This window comes from Sinocyclocheilus anshuiensis, unplaced genomic scaffold, assembly GCF_001515605.1.
Source record: "Sinocyclocheilus anshuiensis isolate Anshui unplaced genomic scaffold, SAMN03320099.WGS_v1.1 scaffold1081, whole genome shotgun sequence".
In the NCBI taxonomy this organism is placed as follows: domain Eukaryota; kingdom Metazoa; phylum Chordata; class Actinopteri; order Cypriniformes; family Cyprinidae; genus Sinocyclocheilus; species Sinocyclocheilus anshuiensis.
The window spans coordinates 271258-271913 of record NW_015555831.1 but is presented as its reverse complement, the minus strand read 5'-3'; the positions used below and the strand labels follow the sequence as shown (position 1 = coordinate 271913).

General features: G+C 34.3%; 1 protein-coding gene across 2 annotated transcripts in view; it reads right to left on the bottom strand.

Annotated features, from left to right (window-relative positions):
* Positions 1–656, bottom strand: part of LOC107675418 (GDP-fucose transporter 1-like) — a 4923-nt gene that overhangs the window by 2933 nt on the left and 1334 nt on the right. The gene's annotated exons all lie outside the window — the stretch shown is intronic.

The window sequence follows — 656 nt, the reverse complement described above, 5'->3', positions numbered from 1 at the left end:
TCTGCAAGATGTCTGTTAAAGATCTCTTCATCTGGAAAGCATCTGCTGTGTACAAACATCTGATAGACGTCTATACAATATCAGTTTTACATCCTAAACATCTTAAAGACATCTTCTAAATGTCTATTTGCCATCTGATAGGAAACGTTCTATAGATGTATTGCAGATGAGGAAACACTCTAAAAAATACGTCTTGCAGATGTAAATGATAGACGTCTCCATGCTGCACGTCGTGTGCTATCAGGGAGAGCTATAGAGTTACATATAAGAATGTGGGTAACCGAACACTTGACGGCAGCCATTGACTTCCATAGTATTTTGTTCCACACTATGGAAGTCAATGGCTACCGTTTTATTTTTGCAATGACAACTGGACATTTTTATGGAAGCCCGTTTCCACCACTGAATAATAATAATAATAATAATAATAAAAAACTTTTTATCTCGCAATTTAGACTTTTTTTTTTCAGAATTGTGAGATATAAACTCACAATTGCGAGTTATAAAGTCAGAATTGTGAGATATAAAGTCAAAATTGCGAGCTATAAAGTCAGAATTGTGTGATATAAATTCACAATTGCGAGTTATAACGTCAGAATTGCGAGACATAAAGTTACAATTGTGAGCTATAAAGTCAGAATTGCGAGATATAAAGT